Below are 15,935 nucleotides of genomic sequence, written 5' to 3' on the forward strand. Positions count from 1 at the left end.
CGGTTAGGCGATGGGAGACCGTAAACGGAAGCGACAAGATAAAAGCGAAAAGTCCGTGAAGCACTCTTCGATCTAGTTTTTCATGGATTTGTCCTGGGAAGGAAGGATATGGGCGGAAGAAAAATATGTCCGTGAATACACATTTAGCACGATAATATCTTGGCCCTGAATATCTCAACAGCTTGAATAAGAATATTTTAAGAAATAAAATTGCACAAAAAAGCATAGGCATGGTGCGTTTTGCTCGAAATCATAAGATGTTTTGCTCTCAGGCAGATTTTTAGGAGCCTAAAATTTTCGTCTATCGTTTGTTTTCGCAACGCCGAACTATGTAGGATCCTACTACTGTATGTAGCCTATGAGAGGAAAACTTTTCCGTCTTACGAGTAGGATAAAATTTGAGTCAAAACTCAACATGTGCCCGGCGCCGGTCACAGCTATGCATTGTTTTAATTTAATTATGCGTTATTTGAGGTCTCCAAAATAGACCTTCTAACCCCATCTTTGCGCAAGTTCATACTCAACTCATGAGTTACCATTGTTTTTAATTAAAATATTTCTTTTGAACTTCGATAATTTACTCATATAAAAGAATTAATAACATTTATTAAGCATTTTGGACTTTTTAAATTATTTCTTGCATTGATTATAGCAAAGCTGGTGAACACAACATAAAAACTCTGATTACAGCTTCATAATTAGTATTTATGAAGACTGAACATTGTACGAATGTTGTTTTTAAACTGTCGTACTACATCATTCCTCAAAATTTTCTTCCTAGATGTTGATTGCGTTAAAATTTAAATGTGTCGATAATAGAGTCGTTAATGTGTCATCAGTGATGGCACTTGCCCATGCAGTATTACAACTATATTTATTTATTTATTTCCTTAATCCAACTTCATGAAAAATAGCAAATTATGTACAGACGATGAAAATGAGTAACATTAAATGGCATCAGAAGATTTATTTGTGATCGTCGTTGCTACAACAGCTATGCGCAGCCAAGTTACCCAGATAGCGTCAACTTGAGCAATCATGAGGAAACAGTTATATTATATAAATTGGTAATAAAATGACTGTAGTCATTAGCAAGGAAGTCTCAAAACTGTATTTATCTGGCGATACCGATAACGGAAGCGTGCTATGCTATTCTACGGTCATCAGTGACTGTAATCTATGTTAGAGTTTAACATCTGTCTTATGTTGAGAAGATGTTCGAGTTAAAAAAAATACAAATTAATATTAAATAATGAAACTTATAGCATTCATCACTTCCAATTCAGCTACTCCTGCATATCTGCTTCCAGCGTACCCAAGCTTCCCATAAACGACAACCAATGCGAAATCGCCTGCGCACTGCTGCCTAAACGCGGACAAAATCCAACGCGAACATATTTTTCTGCGACGACGCAGCGAGCTGACGAAATTACGTCACCAACTTTCAAAGACGGATTTCAATTTTTCCGTTGCCAAGGCGTACTTTATATGGAGTGATTGGGAAGCTCCGATTCCTTTATCTTCATCTCGTGATCCCATGTATAAAAAATCTCGCAAAACATCACAACCAATCCGAAGAAAAAACGTTAAAAGTGATATCTATTCTTCTTATCCACTAAGTTCAGTCGAAATTATGTTCGCCCGAGCGTTCACTGGCAACATCGTTCATTGGCAATCCTTCACCTCCATTTTTTATAAGGCACTAAAGATTAGATAAGCCCGCTGTCTGTGGGTATAAAGGCCTCTTCCTGAGCTAAAGGACGAGCATATCTCGTTGGTGTGGCGTCTGGGGAACTGAGAGGCCATCTTGTGATTCAAATCCTGTTACCTTATAAGTATTTGACCATCGTTTTGGATTAAAATTTCTGTAAGTTTAAAAAAGGCATTGACAGAAGAGGTTTGCTTTATGACAGTGAAATAATTTTCTCATGTCAGTAACAGAAGTAATTTATTTGACGTTTCAGGATTGCCTTATCTGCATTTGGAATAGGAGAGCCGAGGAAGGAGCGAATACCGATATCAAACGGGCTGCCTTTTCTATTGGGTGAGTAATTGCAAACGCATTTGATCAACGCTTTTTTTCAAATTATGCATAATAGCCTGATTGCCTTTTTTGTATAAGAGTACCTTTCAAGTGCAAGATTAAATATAATACAATCGACGAACAGAGTTTGAACGTAATTTGTGATAAGAATGGTTAGCTAATATTTCTTGTGTTATATTTATAGAAGGTTTTTTGCCACTGTGTATTACATACTTGTTCGAAGGTTAACATACTTAATGCGGTATTCCGAAACTCTATTTAAACGAAATATTCATTTTTTATTCATGGGGAAAAAAGTTATTGCAACGTTAGTTTGTAAAAATAGCTTGTGGGCGGTCTGGACCATCTTACTCAGAGACCTTCATTAGTCAAATATTTTTTACTTTTGTTTCAGATGGAGTTTCGATTTATACAGGCAATATCGACAAATAAGTACCTATTAATAATTTTTTTAGTACCGTTTATGTTTTTTCACTACTAACTGCAGTTATTTAATAAAAATTTCTTTGGTTTTGATTTAAATCGTTGACCTAAAGAAGATGCGTTTGCAGTTCTTGGGCATTTGTTCGCTTCACTGTTTGATTGTGAGCACAACGCCTACCACCTTTCGTATCTGGATTGACTGTGGGGGTAGATGCTATTTAGTGTGTTCAGCTTGGAATCCATTACATTCATCTTCATCTTGTGATGCCATTTCTCAATAATCTCGCAAAAAATCGCAATCAATCCGAATATAAATAGTAAAAAGTGATATATTCTTATCCATTAAGTTCAGTCGAGGGGATTGTAATTACTTTCGCCCAAGCGATGACTAGCAGTGTCGTGAATTGGCAATCCCTACACTTCAATTTTTAATGAGGCACTATAGATTGGATAAGCTCATTCTCTGTGGGTGTAAAGGCCTCTTCCTAAGCCGCAGGATGAGTAGATCTCAAGCGAGTAGCATGTGACACATTGATACGCCATTTCTTCTTCAAAACCTGTTTTCTTTAAGTATTTGTCCATCATTTGGGGTTGATATTTCTGTAAAGGTATCGAAGGAAGAGGTTTGCTTCATACGAGTATAATAATTTTCCCATTCCAGTAACAGAAGTAATTTATTTTACGTTTCAGGATTGCCTTCTCTGCATTGGAAATAGGGGAGTCGAGGAAGGAGCGAATATCGATTTCAACCAGATTGCCTAACCTATTGGGTAAGTACATGCAAACGCCTTTAATCTATGCTTTTTCTTATAAATTACCAATTACTGCGTGGTTGCTTACTTAAAATAAGCATGCCATTCAAGTGCAAGATTTTATCTAATACAATCGACCAAGTGAGTTTGAATATAATGTATGATCAGAATGGATAGCAAATATTTCTCTTGTATTACCCAAAAAACGTTTGTTGCCACAGTTTACCTCGTAATTATTCCGTAGCTGAAAAACACTACTACGAAAATATATTTTAAATGAAATCCACCAATTCCTTTTCCACGAGACGTAGTCCTATCGCAAAATAATATGCACGAAATAGCGATTCAATTACCTCAATCAGAGGCCGCCATTAGTCAGTTCTTATGAACTGATTGTTTACTGCTTTTGTTTAAAATGAATGGTACCTACTCTTTGCAGAATAGAGGGAGACCACCCGGCTGGAGGCACGAATAGCCTTTTCCAAATAAATATTCTTCGTTGACATTCGAAGCATTTTTTCCCCTCCGTTCAACAAATTTACCGCACATTTTAAGTACATTGGCAGAACATATCTATAGGTACGCGACTCGGTGGGGACGCATTATAAAAATAAGCAGAAGTGAATTAAGTTTATAATATTATAATGTAAAAAACACAAAAGACAAATTTGTGCCTACAAATACCTAAATTAATTTTGTTGGGACAACTCTTCCTGTGCACTTTCATTCTCAGCACAATGCTATAAAATATGAGTAAATTCATAACTGGCTTTTAAATATTTGTACAGTCAAAGTGAGCTCCTACCAAGCGTGTATCGCCGCATCCAATGAAATACTGAGACAAATTTTATGAAAATCTTTGAATTTTAATGCTAAAATCCCCCTCTTAAATTTGAAATGGGTTTGATTTCTTCAGTTATAAGTACAACAATTATCTCTGACGTTCTCGGAGATAATTTTCATTTAAATGTACGCGATTTGTAAATCTATTTCCCATATTGTCTACAAGAGAACCCATGTAGCTCAGTGCTTCAACTTGCGTAGGATATTTTTTTCCATCGTTTCTCTAAAGCGGCGTTTGCGATAGATAGATGTTGGGAGTCCTTTCCTCCGAAGTGACAAAAACAGGTGAAGGCAGAGTCAATGTGAGGCGCAGATAAGATATCGAAAAAGGAGAGATTCTCGACCTCAATGCTTCTCCATTTATCTTTGGACGCTGAGTTTAGACACGAGAGTTGAAATTCTTGCAGAGCGATGAGAATTTTGAAGATAGGCTAGAATATCATCCTCAACGACTTCTTACGATCCAAAAACGTAATCGAAACTTAAAATAATGCTCCCTGTTTGCTTCAGAGATACGTCCCATTAGTGTCTCAAATGTAATCAAGATTTGATAACGGATATGTCTCTTTTTATAGCCTTTATATCAACTCACCAACCTGTCTGTTTGTCTGGTACAAATCTTGTAACTGAAATTTGACTCACTTCCTGTGAAGCAAAAACGCTGAAATTTTGCACACTTCTTCATTTCCGATGACAATACATGAAAATATAACTTTTTCTCTCCAACCCCCCTTTAACCACCCCCCAGTCAACCTATAGCCCCCCAAAACATGTTTTTGATCTAAGAAGTTCCAAATGGTCGATTTTCGTGTTTTGCGACAGGGGTAGGCATTTAAAAGCATAGGGGTGGCATTTTGAAACATAGGGGGCTTACCATTCACTGAAAAGTTAATAAATATAGTGACTTTTTTAATACGTCACTTTTGGTTTTTCGGGGTCACTGAGTTTTTTTTGCTTTGTGTCACATATAAACGTTCCTCATCCCCTGTAATCTAAATATAAAGGCTGGTTTTAAAAAAAAAATTTTATAAGAGCTTATTTTCTCTTTTCGTTACGACGCAGAACAAGAATTCTTCCGTCAGTAACTGCTTGGAGAAAAAATTACGGATTATCGTCTGGAGGAGTATATAATTACGACCCTACGGGCTTGATATTTTTAGGTGCATTTCTAACTCGGCAAACGCGAGCGGTAATAATGCCTTTAATAAATAGAATTTTTTCCAAATAACATTAATATGTAGTTAATCCGGCGTTAAGCTTACTTTAAGATTAATTAATAGCTTTTCTTTATGCCTGAACCTGAAGGACTCAGAAAGCTACCTCTAGATATTGAGAGGCTAGGTATTGACCAATCGCTAGGAGCCACTTTACATTAGGAAAGTGCAAAAAATCCTTTAATTCAAAGAATCAAATGAGTCTTAAGGTTTTACAGAAGTTTCATTAGAAAGAAAATCGCCGAAAAATACATACTTAGACATGCGATTGCTGCACAATGCAAGTCAATTATAGCAGATATGTGGGATTAGCTATTACAACTGTCAATGTTGACAATCAAATGACATTTTGTCGGAGTTATGTCGGGAATTTCGTTCGGGGGCATCCAAAACCAGGAGAAATTCTTTTTTGTGATAAGGTACTATACAGAAGGTTTTGAACTAATTTTAATGTTTTTCATAATTGAAAAAACTTCATTTATTCAAATAATTTTTTGTAAATTAATGGCTTTTCAATATTTCGTTTTCTTTGATGGAGGCGAGTAATTGTGTTCTCATATTTTGGGAGGGTGTCCGAACTACCCTCTCTCCACGCCACTGCCTTGGAGATCCCCGGGATTCACAAAATTCAACCCTACAGGAATGCGCCGTCGCTCTGCTTATCCCCATCGTGTTTATCTCTTATCTTATTTGTATTCTCCTGCTGTCCACCTCTTATCTCCCACTCCAACCGCTTTCGATCTTTCTCGGAAATTCGCGATCGCCTCCTCTAAACGGAATTCTGCGTGCGTGACCACTTACTCTTGTCTCCCACCGAACGCGCAAATTGAAATTGAAATGGACCAGAGAGATAACATTGAGTCATTTGGTGATAACGGCAAAAAAAACAAGATTTTATTTCTTAACGATTGTGACTTCGGTCACGTATGCATTCGTGAAATATCGAGTTGTGAATTATTCAGAAAAAGTAGTTTTTCTTGGAACAAGAGTTTTTCTCACTTTAGTTTTTTTCACCTATCTCAGATTGCATGGCAATATTATTTTGGAATGGATTTTAAGTATTTATTGTTCGACTTTTCTCTGATTATTCAGTTGCAATTTAATATTTTATTTGAAAGAAACAGTTCTATCTGGAAACGGCAATGAATTTCGAAGGGAAAATATTCGCTTAAACGGAAAATTAAGTTGCATTTAAAAGAAATAAGAAAAATATTTGCTCAATAATAAATGTAAAAAACATTTGAATATTGAACAATATAAGAATTTCAAAATTCACCTACGTTATTTCTCACTCTTACAATAAAAGGCAAAACTGTTCCCTTTACATTTGTTTGCATCACTTGTCCCCATTTTAGTGCTCTCTGTTGTGCAATCACTTCCGCCGAAGGGATGGAAAAGTTTCATTTTGTACTCCGCCCGGTATATAACATGGGCGAATTTTAGAGATTGTCATCAATATTTCATGATTTTGTTAACTAGAAGCACGATGGCTATAGTATAAGAATGCCACAGTGTATCAAATGCATTAAAAACACAAATCAAAAGGCCGCAAAAAAACGAGAGAAGGCGACGGTTGTAGGGAAAGAGCGATCGACTCGCACGGCTTCCCGCTAACAATGGAGGGCTGAGACGCGAGCGACCAATCACAGGAGACACCGAGTGTTTATCAAAACAATAGTAGAGCGGAGAAGGAATCTACGCATTCGGCTCTTCTTCGACACTTGCCTGCTATGGTAAATATTTTACTGTTTACATTCCTGGTATCGAATGGCATGAATATTATAAGATTATATCATCTCAAGTTTTCAGAAATAAATATTTAAGCTAATTTACCTGGATACAGTCTTGAGTTATTCAATTCTTTTAATCTAGTTTTTACGGATATTCGACGGAATTCAGTCATTTTCACAGTTAAAGTTTCAGATGTTAAGGCACCACAACAAAACAATAGTGCGTAAATATAATTTGCTATGGTAAAAAAGTTGTTATGACTTCGGTAATTTTATATGTTATAAAGTATCCGTAATTATTAAAAGCATACCATATTATTAAATATTATCATAAAATTCCAAGGTGGTGCCAGCAGCAAGGTGGACTCCGTACTCTCATACAATTCATGGAAATAATTCAAGCAAATTTGAATATGCTCTAAATTACATTCGAATAATCATTAGTTAGTAATCAATAATGAGAAAGTTTAAGCTTCAGGTGGAGAATGATGGTCATTCAATGTAAAACCCACTGAGTAAAACAGCCATAACACTTTCCTGCCGGCGCCTACGAGAGGAAAACTTTATCCGTCTTACGAGTAGGATAGGATTTGAGAAAAAACTCAACATGTGTCCTGCCCTGGTCAATGGGCTATGCATTGTCTTTTCATTTGATTATGCGTTATTTGAGGTCACCAAAATAGACCTTCCAACCCCATCTTTCGGCAAGTCCATGGTGAATTCATTGAGTTACCAGTGTTTTTAATTAAAATATTTCTTTTGAAATTGAATTATTTACTCATCTAAAAGAATTATTAACCCTTATAAAGCATTTTGGATATTTAAAATGATTTCTTGCATTGACTACAGCAACTTTAATGAACACGACACAAAAACTAATCACAGATCCATAATTAGTATGTATGTACAATGGCGGAAAAAATTAACGCAAAGCTCGTTGGCGTCTGAGAGCGGCCAGTTCAGGAACTACTTGTCTTCCAAAATTTTGCCCTCGCAATTCCCTCATACAACCGGGAGTTTTAAAAGCAATATATCCCTTATACCGGGGAAATAATCATACCCGTCGCATTATGACAAGGCGCAAAAGATCCAGCTACGAATTCTTCGCCATATTCTCCGAAGTATGCTTCGCCCGCGACTCACCTACAATGGAATCTACGCTCTTCGGGACATCAGTGGACACAGCCGACACATTGGGCATTGAGACTGCCTTAGAACCCAAACGTTAGTACAGAGTACATATTCAAGGTGCCTATTATACTAGGGTGCCTTAACAGTACTGCGTTGCGTCGAAGCGATGAAAGCTCTAGCCCCATCGGCAAAAAAGAGCCCTTGACAGCTCTGAATTGCGTAAACAAATGAAATACGATGGTCGTCGGCTCTCTAAACATTGGCCCTAGAACAGGTCGATTCATGATTTCGATAATCACGCAATACGAATGTTTTTTTTTATATTTTCATGCCATGTCATTCCTTAAAATTTTCTTCCCAGGTGGTCATTACGTTGAAGTTAAATTTGGCGATTAAAGAGGCGTTAACCATGTATCATCACTAAGGGCACTTGCCTATACATTATGGCTTTATTATATTTCCTAAATCTAGCTACATGAATAATAGAAAATTAAGTACAGAGAGTGAAAATAAGTAACGTGAAATGGTATCAGAAAAATTTATTTGGGATCGTCATTGCTAAAACAGCTAGGTGCAGCCAAATTACCCAAATAGCTTCAACTTGAGCAATCAAGAGAGGACAGTTATATTATATAAATTGGTATTTAAGAGATAGTAGTCACTAACAAGGAGCTCTCACACTGTGTTCATCTGCTAATACCGATGACGGATGTGCGTTATGGTAATCAAAGGTCCTTTTGTGATTGTAATATAATTTAGAGTTTAACATTTGTCTTATGTTGAGAAAATATCAAGTTAATTATGATCAAAAGTTCAAAATAATATTGAACGATGAAACTAATGGCAATCATCACTCCAAATTCAGCTACTCCTGCATATCAACCTCCAGCATACCTAAGCTTTCCAAAAACGACAGCCAATGCGCATTCGCCTGCGCTGTGCTTCCTAAACGCGGAGAAAATCCAACGCGAATACATTTATCTTCGACGATGCAGCGTGCTGGCGAAACTACGTCACCAACTTTCAAAGATGGATATCAATTTTTCAGTTACTAAGCCACGCCTTTTATGGAGTGATTGGGAATCTCCGATTGCCTTTGAGTGGTCCGCTCAAAATCCATTGCCTTCATCTTCATCTCGTGATCCCATGTATCAAAAATCTCGCAGAAGATCACAACCAATCCGATGAAAAAACGTTAAAAGTGATATCCATCCTTCTTATCGACTAAATCAGTCGAGAGTATTCCAATTATGTTCGCCCGAGCGTTGTCTGGCAGTATAATGAATTGGCAGTCCCTAGACCTCTATTTTTTTATGAGGCGCTAAAGATTAGATAAGCCCGCTGTTTGTGGGTATAAAGGCCTCTTCCTAAGCCAAAGGATGAGCATATCTCGTTCGAGTTGCATCTGGGAACTGTTCAGCCATCTTGTAATTCAAACTCTGTTATCTTAGAAGCATTTGTCCATCGTTTTGGATTAAGATTTCTGTAAGGTTAAAAAAGGCATTGAAAGAAGAGGTTTTCTTCGTGAGAGTGAAATTATTTTCTCGTGTCAGTAACAGAAGTGTTTCGTTTTACGTTTCAGGATTGCCTTCTCTGCATTGGTGATAGGAAAGCCGAGGAAGAAGCGAAAACCGATATCTAACGGTTTGCCCTTTCTATTGGGTGAGTAATTTCTAACGCATTTAATCAACGCTTTTTTCGAATTATGCATAATAGCGTGATTGCCTTTTTATATAGAATGCCTTTCAAGTTCAAGATTAAATCTAATATAATCAACCGACAGAGTTTGAAGGTAATTTATCGTAAGAATTGTTAGCAAATATTTCTTGTGTTATATCCATAGAATGTTTCTCGCCACACGTGTATTACATATGTGTTCGAAGGTTGACAGAGTTAATTCGATATTCCGAAACTCTATTTAAACGAAATATTCATTTTTTATTCATGGGGAAATAACTTATTCCAACGTTAGTGCATAAAATAGCTTGTGGGCGCCCTAGACCATCTTAATCAGAGGCCATCTTTAGTCAGTTCTCATTAGCTGATTATTTTTTACTTTTGTTTCAGATTTAGTTTCAATTTATACAGGCGTTTCCAATGTTGGCATGCGGTCTGAGGATTTGCTGCATTTTTTAATAGTGAATACTTTCAAAATTACTATTTAAATGTCAATAATCATCGCTATCCTCATATTTTTGAGTAATAAGGACATGAAAAACTGAAAAATAAACTTTTTTTATTACTTACTAGAGGACCCGGTTGACTTCACATTTTGTTTACATAGCTTGATTTATCAAGCTGTGTAAACAAAAATCAATTGTTATTCGTTCATCTCGCTAACATCCGAAAACGGCTATAGTGACCTTCTTCTCTCAACCACGTCACGGATTAGCTTCTTTTTATTTCATAAATAACTATATCAACAATTAAGTACCTACCAACAAATTTTTTGCAAGTACCGTTCATAGGTTATCACTATTAATTGCAGTTATTTAATAATACTTGCTTACGTTTCGATTTGAATCGTTGAACTGATGAAGATGCGTTTGCAGTTCTTGGGCAATAGTTCGCTTCACTGTTTGATTGTGAGCACAACACCTACCAGCTTTCATATCTGGATTGCTTGTGGGGGTAGATGTTATCCAGTGTGTTTAGCTTAGAATCCATTACTTCCATCTTGTGATCCTATATCTCAATAATCCTGCAAAAAATACCAAACAATTCAAAGATAAATAGTAAAAAGTTATATCTACCGATTTTGTTAACTTTGATATAATGGCAGTTTTCCAGTGGTCCGCAGCCACGTTTTGTTGCAAAGTTAACAAAATCGTTATTTTTTATCGCAGAAACACGGTTCAAAGACGTACTTGATTGCTTGATTGGCAGGAGTGCAATGAAAACAATCATTTTGTGATGATCGGATTGATTGATTGATTTTCAAATTTTAGTCAGAGCGGTCACTTTTCTGGAGGTAGGGCCCCCGCTGGTAGGGCCGATGAGACGGTCCTGCGAGGGTGAGTTCGTCGAGGATAGGGTCGCGGATAAACGACCCTTCGGAGGGTGTACCACACCCATCCTGGAAGTACCTGCTCCATGGGCCAGGAAACGCATTTTAACATTTTCGCCGCATGTGAGGAGAAGGTTTCCGGAGATTGAACAGCAGTGAAAGGGTTAAGCACTCACTCCATCCATACCTTCTGTCTACTACTTATCTCATTGAAAAGGTGCAATTCTTAACCCACCATGTCCTGTACTTCATACCTGATCTTATCATATTTCAATCTTTAGCACAGTTTTCATTTTTCTTCTCCTTTAAGCACTCTCTCCATCCATACCTTAGGTCTCCGAATTATATCATTTAAAAGGTTTAATTCTTAGCCCACCATGTCCTGCACTTCATACCACATCCTATCATATTGCCATCTTTAGCACTGTTTTCATTATTTCTTCCTTCTTTAAGCACTCGCTCTTTGCATACCTTCGGTCTCCTACTTATCTCATTGAAAAGGTGAAATCCTAAACCACCATGTCCTGTACTTCATACCTCATCTTATCATATTGCAATCTTTAGCACTGTTTTCATTCCCTACCACTCTAAGCACTCTTTCAATCCATACCTTCGGTCTCCTACTTATATCATTGAAAAGGTGCAATTCCTAATCCACCATATCCCACACTTCATACCTCATCTTATCTTATTGCCATCTTTAGCACTGTTTTCATTTCCTACCACTCTATGCACTCGCTCCATCCATACATTCGGTCTCCTACTTATCTCATGGAAAAGGTGCAATTCCTAACCCTCCATGTCCTGCACTTCATACCTCATCTTATATTTTTGCCATCTTTAGCTCATATTTCATTCCCTACTCCTCAAAGCACTCGCTCCATCCATACCTTAAGCCTCCTACTTATCTCATTGAAAAGGTGCAATTCCTAACCCACCATGTCCTGCACTTCATACCTCATCTTATCAAATTTCCATCTTTAGCACTGTTTTCATCATTTCTTCTCCTTAAAGAACTCTCTCCATCCATACCTTCGGTCTCCTACTTACCTCAATGAAAAGATGCAAATCCTAACCCACCATATCCTGCCCTTCATACCTCATCTTATCATATTTCCATCTTTAGCACTGTTTTCATCGTTTCTTCTCCTTTAAGCACTCACTCCATCCATACCTTCGGTCTCCTACTTATCTCATTGAAAAGGTGCAATTCCTAACCCACCATGTCCTGTACTTTATACCTTATCTTATCATACTTCCATCTTAAGCACTGTTTTCAATATCCTACTCCTTCAAGCACTCGCTCCATCCATACCTTCGGTCTCCTACCTATTTCATTTTAAGGTGCAATTCCTAACTCACCATGTCCTGTACTTCATACCTCATCTAATCATATTGCAATCTTTAGTAATGTTTTCATTCCCCACCACTCTAAGCACTCGCTCCATCCATACATTCGGTCTCCTACTTATCTCATTGAAAAGGTGCAATTCCTAACCCACCATGTCCTGCACTTCATACCTAATCTTATTATATTGCCATCTGTAGCACTGTTTTCATTCCCTACCACTCTAAGCACTCGCTCCATCCATACCTTCGGTCTCCTACTTATCTCATTGAAAAGGTGCAATTCCCAACCCACCATGTCCTGCACTTCATACCTCATCTTATATTATTGCCATCTTTATCACTTATTTCATTCCCTACTCCTCTAAGCACTCCCTCCATCCATACCTTTGGTCTCCTATTCATCTCATTTTAAAGGTGAAATTCCTAACACACCATGTCCTGCACTCCATACCTCATCTTATATTATTGCCATCTTTATCACTTATTTCATTCCCTACTCCTCTAATCACTCGCTCCATCCATACATTCGGTCTCCTTCTTATGTCATTGAAAAGGTGCAATTCCCAACCCACCATGCCCTGCACTTAATACCTCATGTTATCTAATTTCCATCTTTAGCACTGTGTTCATCATTTCTCATCCTTAAAGCACTCGCTCCATCCATACCTTCGGTCTCCTTCTTATCTCATTGAAAAGGTGCAATTCCTAGCCCACCATGTCCTGCACTTCATGACTAATCTTATCATATATCCAACTTTAGCACTGTTTTCATCATTTCTTCTCCTTTAAGCACTCGCTCCATCCATATCTTCGGATTCCTATTTATCTCATTTAAAAGGTCCAATTCCTAACCCACCACGTCCTGCACTTCATACCTCATATTATCATATTTCCAATTTTAGCACTGTTTTCATCATTTCTTCTCCTTTAAGCACTCGCTCCATCCATACCTTCGGATTCCTGCTTATCTCATTTAAAAGGTGCAATTCCTAACCCTCCATGTCCTGCACTTCATACCTCATCTTATCATATTTCCATCTTTAGCACTGTTTTCATCATTTCTTCTCCTTTAAGCACTCGCTCAATCCAAACCTTGGGTCTCCTACTTATCTCATTGAAAAGGTGCAATTCCAAGCCCACCATATCCTGCACTTCATGCCTCATCTTATCATATTTCCATCTTTAGCACAGTTATCATCATTTCTTCTCCTTTAAGCACTCGCTCCATCCATACCTTCGGTCTCCTTATTATCTCATTGAAAAGGTGCAATTCCTAACCCACCATGTCCTGTACTTCATACCTCATCTAATCTTTAGCACTGTTTTCATTCCCTACTCCTCTAAGCACTCGCTCCATCCATACCTTCGGTCTCCTCCTTATGTCATTGAAAAAGTGCAATTACTTACCCACCATGTCCTGCACTTCATTCGTCATCTTATTAATTTGCCATCATTAGCACTGTTTTCATTCTCTACTCCTCTAAGCACTCGCTCCATCCATACCTTCGGTCACCTACTTATCTCATTTAAAAGGTGCAATTTCTAACCACCATGTCCTGCACTCCATAATCCTGCAGAGATAAGACCTGCGGATGGCCTTGAATTCTTATTGCAAATCCATTAAAGTTAAAATAGGCTCTTATAAAATTTTTTTTTTAAAAAATCAGCCTTTATATTTAGATTACAGGGGATGAGCAACGTTTATATATGACACAAAGCAAAAAAACCCAGTGATCCCGAAAAACCAAAAGTGACGTATTAAAAAAGTCACTATATTTATTAAATTTTCAGTGAATGGTAAGCTCCCTATGTTTCAAAATGCCACCCCTATGCTTTTAAATGCCTACTACGTGGATATGCCTAAAGTGGATAACTTTTACTGTGGTCGCAAAACACGAAAATCGACCATTTCTTAGATCAAAAACATGTGTTGGGGGGCTATAGGTTGACTGGGGGGTGGTTAAAGGGGGGTTGGAGAGAAAAAGTTATATTTTCATGTATTGTCATCGGAAATGAAGAAGCGTGCAAAATTTCAGCGTTTTTGCTTCACAGGAAGTGAGTCAAATTTGAGTTACAAGATTTGTACCAGACAAACAGACAAACAAACAGACAGGTTGGTGAGTTGATATAAAGGCTGGAAAAAAACATGCATGCAAAAAAAGGTGGCTGCAAACCACCGGAAAATGGCCATTTTAGCAAAGTTAACAAAATCGCTTTTTTTCATCGCAGAATCACGCTTCTAAGACGTACTTAATTTCTTGATTAGCTGGAGCTCGATGAAAACAATCATTTTTTGATGATTGCATCCTCTGTAGCTACCGGTACCCTTATCTCAGCCTACTTCGTGTGAAAATTTTTTGCAGGGAAGAACCGTTCGTTGGGGGTCCAGTGACTCTTTTCTTCATCCAGGTTTTTGAATTATTTGCTTGGAACAATGCTTTTGTATGATTTGCATGGTTTAAATACTTCAAATCGAGCGAAATAAAAATATTATGCATTTTATGGCGGTACATCATTTGTCGCGACTTCTTTTATTTTTAAAAAACGGTAGGTTTTCATTATTAAAAAATATATATTTAAAAGTTAGCTACGAAGGTTATTCAACTCATTCATAAAAAAGAGCAACTTCCATTTCATTGTTATACATATCGATATAAATATTTGGATATATATTTCGCAATATATTTTTGACGCGTTTTTAAAAAATTGCGAATTTAGTAAAAATGGCTGGATTTTTTAGTAGGGCTTTAAAGTTAGCGGCCGGTACTGGAAGTGTTAACGCCGGGTTTTCCTCCGCACTACCCTTTCTTCTTCCGTCACTCAAGTGCAGCAGTGAAGAGCTGTAAATTTGAACCTCGACGCGAAAAGTTAATTAAAAATACATTTCTTCGGGGAAAATTAATGATGCGTTCCATGTCATACAAGGGGACAAAATACTTTCATATTGTTTTATTTTCAACCATAATTTATTAGCAGCGGTTTATATTGCAATTGTAAGTTGATTTACGAATCGCACCCCAAGCTGAATCAAAGCCAGTCGGTAAGGTCCCCGTAATATTTTAGTATTTTTTGAATAAGAGCCGATAACATAAGTAAAGTGATGCACAAATGTAAACTAGTATATTTAGATTATGATATTTACTATATCAAAATCTATATAGATTTCCATTAATAAAATCAGTAATTACTATCTGATTACCAATTATGCCAAATCACAGACCCATGGACGCATCGGGGTATCAGAAAGAACGTTGTTTGAACTTATTTAAAACGATTGACGCCTCTAATCTAAATTGTAATCGCTTAATCATGCCTAATTTAAATCACTGGAATTGAATTTTGTCGGTAGATATCGTTTTACTCCCAATATTCCGCTTTTAATATGCGAGGTGATAACGGCAGACATCTTGAATTTTGCTCACTCCACTTGAGTGACCCCTC

At 37.2% G+C, this 15,935-nt stretch overlaps 1 protein-coding gene across 6 annotated transcripts in view; it reads left to right on the forward strand.

Moving 5' to 3' along the window:
• LOC124173199 overlaps window positions 1–15,935 on the forward strand; it is a 195,115-nt gene that overhangs the window by 157,081 nt on the left and 22,099 nt on the right. For 2 of the 6 annotated variants that reach the window (XM_046552722.1, XM_046552728.1), the window contains exons 1-4: window positions 1,780–1,867; window positions 1,965–2,044; window positions 3,158–3,237; window positions 9,720–9,799. The exons of 1 other annotated variant lie outside the window; for it this stretch is intronic. The gene's annotated coding sequence lies outside the window, so the exon portion shown is untranslated. Of the gene's footprint in view, window positions 1–1,779; window positions 1,868–1,941; window positions 2,045–3,157; window positions 3,238–9,515; window positions 9,623–9,719; window positions 9,800–15,935 lie in introns of those variants that run through there. 3 more of the 6 variants (XM_046552723.1, XM_046552726.1, XM_046552724.1) reach the window with 3 other exon arrangements.

Source organism: Ischnura elegans (genome assembly GCF_921293095.1).
Source record: "Ischnura elegans chromosome 13 unlocalized genomic scaffold, ioIscEleg1.1 SUPER_13_unloc_4, whole genome shotgun sequence".
Lineage (NCBI taxonomy): Eukaryota > Metazoa > Arthropoda > Insecta > Odonata > Coenagrionidae > Ischnura > Ischnura elegans.